This window comes from Aythya fuligula, chromosome 2 (assembly GCF_009819795.1).
Source record: "Aythya fuligula isolate bAytFul2 chromosome 2, bAytFul2.pri, whole genome shotgun sequence".
NCBI lineage: Eukaryota > Metazoa > Chordata > Aves > Anseriformes > Anatidae > Aythya > Aythya fuligula.
In genome coordinates, this window is record NC_045560.1 from 115,470,198 (window position 1) to 115,482,037 (window position 11,840).

The following is an 11,840-nucleotide window of genomic DNA, read 5'->3' on the forward strand; positions in this document are numbered from 1 at the left end:
CTGGATTTATTTATTTATTTATTTTTTTTTTTTTTTTTTAATTTGCTTCCAGCCATGTCCTTCCTGCTGCTATCTGGCGGAGATCTTTCCTGGATACACCTGATTAACTGGTGCTGACAAAGACATAACTGATTCTTCACGATGGCGAAACAGTTAAATACAGTTTCCATGCATCCTGCTATACGAGCTACTTACCTAATTGATCTATGATTGCACTCAATTGTAAATGATTTCTGAAGAGGCTGGTTGTGATACCAGGAGTGATGCTTGCTGAGGGAACATGCCTTGTTGCAGCCTTCCCAATTATACTGTGTTCCCCAATTACATGCTGTGACAATGTGTGATAAATAACTGCATGTTATCCTCGATGCCAGTTGCAACAATTATAATATACATGGGGACCACTGTCACCACTATCAACAGTATCACCTCACAGTTCATTCTGAAGTTGTGTATATCTGTTTGTAGTTGTTTAGGAAATTGCAATCTATGCAGTTTGCTGATACTGTTACATCAAAATCATTTTCTTACTTAACAAAAACAAAAGGCAGAAACAATATGCTCAAAATGCATAATATCAAGGATTTCTATATTCTTTGTTGTTTCTGTCACTGAGTTACCGCACTCAGTGGGTTGCTTTGTAACAGCACAGAAATGTGTACGGTTGCACAAGAATGCACCCTGAGGTCCTCTGAGGATCTTCTTCAGGGTGTTAGGGGCAAGCATGTAGTTTTGTGCAGATTTGACAGCCAATGGGTGCAGCTAATGTTGCTTAAAACATTGAAATTCTCTTTCGGTAATTCTTGTTTAAGATTAATAAGGTAGAACATGACTTGGAGAGCCTTCATGTTATAGTACTTTAAATTTTGTGATTTAGAAGTAAATTCTGATTCTAACTGTACATTACATTTCCTGGCCTGATGATGAAGCATAACTGGAAAGTGTTTCATTACATCAGATGGATGTAAGAGAAGAACCTTGATTTGCAACATTTGTCTTAAGCTGGAAATCAGCTCCATGGTACTCTGAACCAGCTTTTACTTGCCTATCCAATGCACTGCCAGTAAGGTTTTAGCAAATATGCATATTTACAATTATTTGCCTTTTTATAATGCTGGTATGACAGAGTAAGAAACTAATCTTATTTCCTTTGAAAAACTCTTGGCACTGTTTTCATTATTTTCAAGAAGCTTACGCTTTCACAGGAAGAAGGAGTAGAATCATCTCTTTTTCAAGGAGCTCAATAACCACAGCAAGACCAGAAGCTATTCTACAGGTTATTTTGTTGGAATTTTGTCATCTGTTCTTGTGTTGCTTATACCAGTCATATGGGTGAGCTACACGTCCTGAACATTCTCAAGGCTCTCAGTCATTAAAAAAAATGTTTGGCTTTTTTTTTTTTTTTTTTTTTTGACTCGTTTAACAAGTCAAAGCAGGAATAATTATTATGGAAGTTCCTCAGTTCTCTTGCATGGGAAACTATTATTATTCATATTTTACAAAAATAATTTGCCTGATGTTATGAAATAAGTATCAAACTATCAGTTTGTTTCTAACACAGCTCCTAGCTATGTCACCATCCCCTGAAGTTTTTCTGCCTTTTCTCTGTTTTAAACTGGCGGCTACAGAACCCTCCTCCTCCCACAACTGTTCTGACCCTAAAACCAGCTTTCATGGGAGGATCCGTGGAACGTTAGATCTTTATTTTCCCTCTGGAGATAGCAGCGGTTCAAAGTTCACAGGCTCCAGAGAACAAAGAAAAAATTCATCTTCGCTTTTAAAACCTTAAAAGCAGTCATGCCCTTCTTCAGCTCAGGAACGGGGCTCTCCACGGTGTGCAGCATGCACCAGGTTGCTGTTTTCTCAAAGTACCAAACATCTGTCTACATTCTCTTGATAAGCTTTGAACAGCAAATAAATTATCTTCTAAAGCAACATAACTTTCCTGGGGAGAGAGGGTTTCTGGGGAGGGAGGGTGTTTGCTTTCAGCGATGATAATTGTCAGCAAAAGTATTCTAGCAATTTACAGGCTCAACTAGTGGCTTCTGTGAAAGGGGCTTGGTGACTCACAGGAACCCTGCCTTGTCCCCAGATCTGCTGCCACTCCCTCTTCAAGCTGAGTAATGCTGAACAGCCGTGCAAGGCAGCCCCTGGGTTTGCTGGGGCGGAGGACAAGGGCATTTCTTACAAAAGCTAAGGTAACCTTACTGTTGCAGTTGAAATGCAGGCTGGCTTTTTTTTTTTTTTTTTTCTTTTCCTAGGAAAGTGGTGTTTTTTCTTGTAGTCATGCAATTCAATCAAATGAGTGCTGTGCTTAGCAAGTGGGATTAAGATGGAAATACAGCATATATTCTCATGAAATAAATGCTGGAATCTGATCATGGTTCATATTTAGCTATTAAACAAGTATTTCTTATTGCTTGAAATTATTTTCTTAGAATTTTATTCATTGTTTAAAGATGATCCCAGCTGCCACTCTGCTTTTGGAAAAGAGATACCAGTAGAAAGTAGTGCATCAAGCCTGTGCATGAATTTATCACAATTACATGTAGTTACTCAAATTTTGTAATGAATATTGTAGATTCTGTGAAGAAATGTACATATTGCAGAGAAGGGTCCTAAAGCCCTGTCTGACTCCTGGCATCAGAGTAGTTCCATCAGGTATAGCTACAGCTACCATCTCCTACATGCTTGCAGCCCTGGGCCTTTGGGTGAAGGAAAAAATAAAAAAAGGGACAGAAATATATTAACACCAGGGTTTGATGATTAAGTAAACATTCACACTCTCAGAATGGAGCCATTGTTTCCTCTGCGTGCGTTTACCCTGTTTGTTATTCCCCATGCACTGTGCCATGCTCTTCAAACACATTTATGCTGTTTATTCTCCTGTAGCCACCAGAAATAATCCTTCCCTTTCTCCAGTTTTACCTTCTCTCTCTCCCTCAGCTGCTTTCTCTTTATCTTTCTGTCTTCAGCCCTTTCCCCTGTACTCCCTCTCCTATTTTCTGCCTCCTCTTTTCCATGCAGCCAGGCTGGCCAACCTTCCAGGTGCAGCTGCAGCCGTGGCAATGAGTAAACCTGCTGAGCTGTGGGATTGGCGGAGCTGTAAAAGCTCGGACCAGACTCTTGCCTTTATCGCGGCATTTTGTTACTGTCTGACAGCAATGAAATACAAGGTCTTTTATGTGTGTGAAACAAGGAGTGGCAGAACAACTCTCGTGTTGTTTCTTGCTGCGTAGCAACCCCAGCCGCTCTGAAGTTGCCTATAGGCCTTGCTTTCAGGGCAGTGTGACTTACCTTTCTGAGGAAACTTGCGTAACAGAAAGCATTTAGGTAGGTACAAGCTAGCTCACGATCCTCCCATACAGCTCGGAGAAATAATAGCTAAGTTTCACTTGAACTGTGGAAGTAATCCCTACCAGTGTTACTGCAATTTTTTAAGTTCAGTATCTGCTGCTGTTGTGCAATACCATGTAAGATTTCAGGAACTGTAGATATAGGGATGTGGCATTCCCTGATCAAGAAAGAAGAGTATTAGTCTCTTTTTTTTTTTTTTTTTTCCTCATGTCACAATTCAGGTACATGAGCTAATACACTTAAAATTATTGTGTATGCCATTACACTAAGTCAACAGGTAATCTTGGAAGGGGTTGGCTTAGAAAAAAAAAAAGTGTCTCAGTTTTAAAAGAGAACAACACAGGCACAAAAACAGATATCAACTGATCTGAAGGTTATTCTGGAAATCAGAAGAAAAGCAAACCCTCAGATCGGCAGGGTGACTTTCATTTGGAGGCGTAAGTACAAGAACTCAACTGCTTTTTTTTTGTACAGATTGTGGTCATCTAACAAAAGAGATTCTGTAACATGGGTGCTGGTTGTCAATGGACTGGGTGTGATACTGGATAAGGTTCCTTCATATCTTATTTCTTAAAGACTATTTGAAAGTGAGGTTGGTGTTCAATGGATCTGTCTAAATGCTAACTAGAACTTCACCCTCAGTTGTTTCCCCAGAGTACCTTGTTGGAAATTACACTCTTCGCAAGCACTGTCTAGCTTGTTGGAGAGTGCAAGTCTGTCAAATCAATAAGCATAGGAGTTGGCTATGTGTTAGGATATGTTTTCACTACATTTAACAGTTTTTAAGTTTTGAGTCACTACAGCATCCATCCATGTGTGAAAACCTCTCATTAAGTTATGGTAGTGATGCTGTAGCAGAGAGGATAGCTCTGACCTCTGGCTCAGCTTTTATTTGTGCTGGTAATTTTTCTGCACTGCAGACTGACCTGTTCAGTGCTGATGCTTTTCCAGTGCTTGCCCTGAATTAGTGACCTGAGTCCACAAGTCACCTCACAGCTGTACAGGAAAAAAAAACAACAAACAACAACAACAACAAAAAACCCTACAGTAACTCAGCTCATGCCAGAGCCTATGCATGTGTATTGTCTGTACTTCATGATGAGACAGAACTGGCCTTTCATTTTTATGTTCCTATTTTAAGACATTCCTTAAACAACACAATCCTCTACAGTTTGGATAAATATTATTCTGAGATGGAAGGAGAATGGGTTTGGTCTTTATATTTATTTTTGTTCCCTTGGCAGTACAGAAATAGCTGATAATTCTTTGGTGAGAAATGAATTGCAAAACTGTTTGATGCCAATATGCTGGCATAGGTATTTACATTTAAGACCTAAAATCTGTCTGAGCATTTCCTAGTATTTCTACATCAGGAGAAAAACAAGAAAGAGAGGATAACATTACTTAAGTTCATTTGAACATGAGGAAAAGAGTAATAACGTTCAGTGTTGTGCACTAAATTAAAAAACTCCTTCTTTTTCCTCTTTGTACGTTCCTTTGGAGGGTCAGAAAGTGCAGATAGGCAAAAGAGTCATTAGGCAGGAGAAATTCAGCCAGGGAAAATGTACCCATAATTAGAATTTTGCCAAAGAAAACTATGAGTTAAGAAATCACCCCAAATAATTCCTTTCCGTATTCTGTAGTGCAGGTTGTGTCTGGTCATCATTTGGGACTCACAGATAGAATAGATAAACTCTTCAGTAGTCTCCACTTGCTTTTTCATCTGGGCTAATGTCCACATTGGCCTGAAATAAATCTCTTCCCAGCCGGAGCATATTAATTTGGCTTTAGGGCATTTATTTAATCCATCTTCTGAATTACTGGAAAATACATGTTTTCCGGTGGAGAATGTGTAGGCCAGAGGAGCACACACATCTCTCCTTCAACCATATGTACATTTCCTGAGAAAGCCCGTCTTCCATTTATTTATTTATTTATTTATTTTCAGTTGATGGGCCTTGGGGAATGATCTTTGGTTTCATGGAGTGAGTGTTTTCTGAAAAATTCTGGTGGTGTTATGTGGCATCACTGGGAGCCACAGAGACAGCACAGAGGAATGAGGTCTGCTTGGTTATGTTTAGTCCTCCCTAGTCTCCTCTAGTCCTCCAGGGTGCGTGCAGCTCCTTGGAAACAACTTTCCAAAGGAGAAAGGAGGAGGAACACCCCACCCTGCCAGGAAAGTGTGGGATCTCTGTAGTTTCTTTTAGGAAGGGGAGAATGAGAGGATTCAGCCCTTCACTGAATAACTAAAGTAAGACAACTAAATTACATTGAAACACGGATAACAAAAACAGCTTGACCAGTAATTTTGCCTACTGTCCTACTAAAAGCTAGGTGCAACAAATTGCTTATCTATCTAATGGCATGGACAGTTTTAGCTTATTTATTTATTTATTTATTTATTTATTTATTTATTTTGTGTCTTTTAGAGAATGAAGATAATAATGTCATGATCTTGAGTGGGCATAGAGTATGTTAAATGTCCATTATCTCTGTACAAATGATTTTCTATCAAACAGACTTAAGGGAGAATTTATGCATTGTCTGACCTTAATTAGCTGTTAGGTTTCATCATTGTTTTCACATTTTATATTGGTACAGATTTTGAAAAAATTAACTTACGTTGTTTTTCACCTCTGTGCATAGTCATGAAGTCCACATCGCTCTTTGCAACACTGCCCTTTCAAAGTCATCTGCCCAACTTGTTTTTTTTCTCTGTCATCATAGCTCTGTTAGAATATTTGGACAAAGAGTATAACCACTCTAGAAAGATATAGTACATAAAAAAGTAAAATGTTTATGAGAGAGAAATCTATTAAATTAATATAAATTTAAGCCTGAAAATGTATGTATGGGATAAAAATTAATTCCATCATTAGTTGTAAGATTTTATGAAGGATTGTTGTTGTAGAGCTTTATGCTTTGGGTTTTATATGGGTTTATATAACTCCACTCTTATGGAGTTAGCTGTGTGGTTCTTTTCACTGAGGCACTTTGCATAACTAAATATTCAAAAGAAATGCTTTGGAATACAATGTCTGTAGTGGTGTTTACACTAAAAAATAATATTGTTCCCTAAAAAAATAATGCAGCGTAAATGAGAATGTGTATTGGTCTAACAAATTTTATAAGCAGTTCATGTTAATAGTGATAACATAATAACATACTAATAAAAACAGTTCCAAGTTAGCTGGAAAAACAAAATACCTCAGAACACAGTATATATGTGAATTCTTAAATTTTCTAAATCCTAGATTTAAAAAATGAGAAGCGCACTCAGAGGAAGTCACATGATCCAACCTAATAAAGATAAACATGTCAATCTGAAGATAAAGGCAAACTTGGTTTCTGTATCCTCACAGAGTTGGTAATTGTTTCAGATTCTTTAAAGGTACATTAAGAGATAGGAAGACAATGATAAATTTAAATTGCAAAAAGGAAAATTAAAGTAAGCTATCAGATAAACTTTCCAGTAGTGATTAAAGGAGTTGTATCAGCCAGCAGGCTGATAAATCTCATTAGTGGAAGATCTTCATATCAGGATGGCCATCCGTTGGGAAAGATAGCAGTAGAGCTGATCCTGTGTTGAGTCCCTTCCATTCATATTTTCATTAGCGTCAACTGGATTCTGAGCCCTTGACACCTCCAGGCCTTCCTATTCAGCATCTCCTGGTGATCTGATGCAGTCAGGTGCTGTGCATTCATGATACAGAGACTGATCTTATAACTTTGTGTGCACTCATTATTCCTTGCAATGACTCGAATGTATCATGCTGATAGCTAAAATATTTCCCAGAAGTAGTTTTTTGTTGTTGTTGTTGTTGTTTTTTTTCTATCCCTGCCCAAACGCCACCAATAAAAAAGGTCCAAATACTCTTTCACCCTCTTTTATTATCTTTTCTCCAAAAAATCTGAGTAAGAATATATGTTGCCATGAATTTCCCATATTGCCTAGTGTTAGTTGAACGTTGCACCTCAGCCCCTGTTCTCTTAAACATTTCATGTGCGTTTGACTGTGAATCTAGATTCACTCTTCACTTTATTATGTTCGTACTGTAATGATTTCAAATGGCTGGCCTTCTTTAACAGTACTTACTGATGACAAAAGAATAAAGTAATACCATGAAGAAGTCTCCGGCCTGTCATTAAATAGGAGTGCCAAACACTCCATAGTTGATAGTGGCTGTGTCAAAAGGTTTTCCTGTTTTGCATATTTTAATATTAGCTAAATTTAATCAAGGAAATTATTTTAAGGGTAAATGAGAAATAAACCTAATCCATAGTTTGAGGAGCTTGATATCCTTATGAGGATATTAATGAGTCATTCTAAAGTTAAAGTTAAACATTCAGCCACATTTCACTTCTGGGGAAGAAAGATATGCTCTCTACGTAGTTAAAATTTTTTGTTACCTCAATATGAGGGAAATCAGGATATATTGTACTCAGATATTCACTATATGCTAAGTTTGTCCTGCAAGCTCTTCATTCATGGTGTATATAAGGAAGGTAGTTTTGATATTAAGTTGATATTAAACTTTTGCTGTTGATTTTGTCTGACATTTATGCTGTGTGATATGGCACAGCTGGTGATAATGTTAAACTGAATAGCACACACATGAAGTACTGCAAAGTCCTGCAAGTCTGTCACACGTTGGACCTATCATTTTCATTCCTCAGTGGGCTCATGAAACTATTAAATTCCAGCCACACATAGAGCCATTCATTTTCTTAGAGAAACAAAATGTTAAGGATTTTGTTTCCAAAGTAGTTATCATATACTTCCCTTATTAATAAATTTGTTTTTAAGTGTAACATTATGTTGTTAAAAGTGATTACATAGTTACTCTGTGAATCACAAATGGAGATAGAACAAAATAAGAGCTGTCTCCAGTGATTTTTCTCTCTGTTGGGAAAATGGTTATTTCTGCATGGGATGGTTATTGTAAATTCATCTCACCACCTTGGGACCTCTGTTGAATGCAAATACATGCTGATTTTGCTGCCAAAATGCAAAGGACAAAACAAAAAACCAAAAAACATCACCAAACTACAACCACAGACATACCAAAAAGAAAAAAAAAAATAAAAAAAGCTTAAGGGCTTAAGGGATGAAGGGCTGTATTCATTTTTTTTTTTTCTTAATGGTTACACAGCTATGAATGTGAGAAGGTACAAAGCTTATTGGTTAACATCAGTGCTAAGACTGACAGCTTTCCATTAATACTTGCCTATTTCAGATTCTTTGATTCCTCTATAAAAAAGTGCAAATCTCAGACAATCTCCTAGCACAAAGACTAGCTAGAATTTCAAAAATGAAAAAAAAAAAAAAGTAAAAGCTTCTGTGGAATGCTTGTGTTAGACACTGAACTTGAGCTTAACAAAATTGAAGACATCCCCTCCGTTACTTCGAAGCATGACTGATAAAACTTGCAAGCAAAATGGTTATATTTCTTTGCACTTTGTGTCTGGAAATGGTAATGGGAGATACCATCTAGAAAGCACATGTGAGCCTAGCTCCTCCTGGCACTCCATTCCCAGGTACTCACACAGACAAGGCTATTTAGCTTACAAAAAATAAAAGGCCCAAGCAGTTAGCAAACTAAATTTGCAGGTCGGCCTTATATGCAATGAATATCAGATGTCAGTGTATACAATGCATGTCTGTTAAGCAATTTTTGTTTATTTTCCTAAATTGGCTTTTCATAACTGTTCTATTTCATATCTTATTATGCTGTATCTTGAATTCCAAGATGCCGTTTAGCTACCAGAGACAACAAGAATTTGCATTATGCAAAAGTGCATTCAAAACTATCACCAACTGTAATTTTGTCTTTGTTCTCCTTTTTGTTAATTTTTGATGTGCTTGGAATATGAAGGAACTTTATATCCGATGACCCATTTTTGACTTGTACGTGCACTCACATAGATTTCAGTAAAAGTTGCTTGTGCATAACAAATGGTTTTCTTTAACAAAATGTTGCTTTTTTTTCCACTAAAGCAGTTCTAAATACATGAAGATAAGTGATAATTTATCTCTATTGGAATTAGTAGTGCCATTTGTTTCAGTTGATTGATTCAATTTCATTTATGTATGTTTGAAGATGGACAATGTTTTTTAACTGAGTTAACTTACTGAAAAAATATTTAAATCATTACCTGAGGTATGTGAGTACCAGAAGGCATGCTGTTTGAAAGATTGACAAAAAGTATGTTAAAATGTTAACACAATATAAAATGATAAATTACACTTAATGGTAAATATATTATTCTTTTTTAAAAGCAGTATTTTACCGTCTTCAAATAAATCACTTTTTTTTTTTAAATTTTCTGTACAAAATTAGTTGTTATCATGAATACTTGCCTGGGACCTTAGAAATTTGTTTCAGAAATGTCAAAATGTACTGGTTTTACTTTTAGAATCAAATTCTTGTTGCTTGGAGAGGCTCAGCTTGAGCTGTATGCAGTGAGTATACCTGAGATGCCTGTGCTGCCCAAATATTGTAATTCAAGTGTCCTTTGTTCTTTTTCTTCTTTGAGGCTTGTACTCCAGCGTTAATCTACAGATCCTCTGAAGCACTGATTCAGAGCTGGACAGAAGGGTATCACAGAAAAGGGCATCTAATGGGAGAGAACAATGCGGAGAGTGATGACTTGAGGAAATCGTACTGTAATTCCCATGGACCTGATGCAAAGTTCTGTTGTGCCAACCTAAAAATAAAATCTTAGTCATTTTGATACATGAAATAATTTTGCACTGGGATGCAATGACTTAAGTCAACATTTTTCTTTTTTTTTTCAGTGAAAGAAAACAAAAACTGGATTTTTCCACTACAAACCTTCCGTTTTAAAGAAAATCACATTTTCCACTGCTAGATTAAAAAAAAAGAAAAAAGTCCTGAGTCAGTCTACTTAAACATGATGTTCCAAATGATCATTTATTGTATTTTTTTCGGAGCCATTCAGAAATTATTACAAGCAAAACTCTTAGATTTTTATTTATGAAAACACAATAACACTGTGCTATTACTTGTATTTTAAATAGAATGAAAATGATGCATTTGGTTACTTGGTAGGGAGGAACATTTGAATTATACTGTTATCTTAATTCAAGCAAAATGCTAGGCTCTTTTGGATTTTTGCTTAAATTTAGTGCTATTTTCTTATTGCAAGTAGTACAATATGCTACTCACAGCAGTTTAAATTTGCAATTTATTACCACAGAATCAGGACTGAGCAAAAATAATTGAAACCTGCAGTACAAATTCAGACAGTGTTCCCAAGACAGTAATCTAACAAGATCCCCTGTTAGTGCTCTATTCACTTCCATATGACAGCTTGATTTTAATGCTGCCAAGACCTCAATGAGCCTATGGAAGACTGTAGGATCCTGCTCTCCAAAATCCGAGTAAGTAAAGAAAGTTATACACTTGATGTTGCACACTGCTGACACTTGAGGAGTGTTTGGCTTGAATGGCTTATAGCAGGCTTAAGATCACTATTTAGAGTTATTTTTCCTTCCTGAAAACCATACTTCCTTACTAATCAGCAGGATTAAAGCCAGGCAGCAAGTGGGTTTCTAAGATACAGTTGAAGGAAAATAAAATAAAAAAAAAAAAAAAGCAAAAAAAAAAAAGCAGAACTAATATCTGTTAGTCAGGATTAACCTATATGCTATTTTTTAATAATAAAGCTAGAAAAAGGATTTGCACTGAGTTTTAATGTACCAAGTATTTGTACATTCACACCTTCAGATACATTTTTGTTCCACAATTTGTAATAACCTAAAAATTTCAACATCTCACTAAGAAAGCAATCGTAAGAAAGTTTGTACAAATCACACAGCAATAAAGATGAATAATCAGAAATGCACTGGAAATGCACTGCGGAATAATGCTGTGATTGCTGTTTAATTGCTGATCATGAGAAACCAATATTAAGAAAGGCTAGAAAGCTTTTGAGAAATGCAAAATAAAAAGCTATAGCTCTTAACCTATGTTAAAATTTACCAAAAGACAGTGCTAGCAAAATAGAGAACCACTGCATAACCTAAAATTGTGCTTTAAAAAAGACTTTTTTTTTTTTTTTTTTTTTTTTTTTACTATTAGTTCTTCCCCCTTCTACTTCTAGACATGTGAGAGCCCAGACTCAGCTTGAGCACCCATACTTCACACAGCATTCCTGTTTGAGGGGGGCAGAAAGGATTCAGCATGTGCTCCTGCAGTCTTGTTTTATAACCTTGGAGCATAACTAGGGAAAATATTTGTGATTTGCATAAGACGATTATTTAAATATTTACAAAAAAACTTTTTTTTTTTTACATTAAAAATATATCTAATGGAATTGCATAGCTCTCTAAATGCACAGAGAGCCTTTTTGTAAAAGGCTCTCTGTATATTGCAAAATACTTGCTTTTTTATATATAAATAGGTGGTTAGTGAAATGAAAAGGAGCTTGTCAGTGTTTTAGTGACTTTCAGTAAGTAG